Source organism: Colobus angolensis, unplaced genomic scaffold (genome assembly GCF_000951035.1).
Source record: "Colobus angolensis palliatus isolate OR3802 unplaced genomic scaffold, Cang.pa_1.0 Scaffold1, whole genome shotgun sequence".
NCBI classification, from domain to species: Eukaryota; Metazoa; Chordata; class Mammalia; order Primates; family Cercopithecidae; genus Colobus; species Colobus angolensis.
This window is the reverse complement of record NW_012110918.1, coordinates 4,050,393-4,050,706: the sequence shown is the minus strand read 5'-3', so window position 1 is coordinate 4,050,706 and position 314 is coordinate 4,050,393.

The window sequence follows — 314 nt, the reverse complement described above, 5'->3', positions numbered from 1 at the left end:
TGGGAACTAGCGCGTCCTCCAGTCCCCCTTGCGGCGGCCCCGACGCAGTTGCCGGACTGAAACCAGCAGGTCTGGCTCCAGCCACATTCATTCTTCCCTCTCCCTCCCAGCTGGGCGGCTCCGGCAATGAAAACACCACCACGTGAGCCTGCTGCCGTTGCGTCACGCGCCTTTGTCCAATGGAAAGCTGCGTTACGAAGCCAGGGGCGGGTCGCCAGCGTGGGTCCGCCCACAGCCGTCACGGATTGGCCAAGGAGGCGGTGTCCGCCCTGTCAGGTGCTCTGGTCCTCGGGACCCGCTCGAGAGGCAAGGAG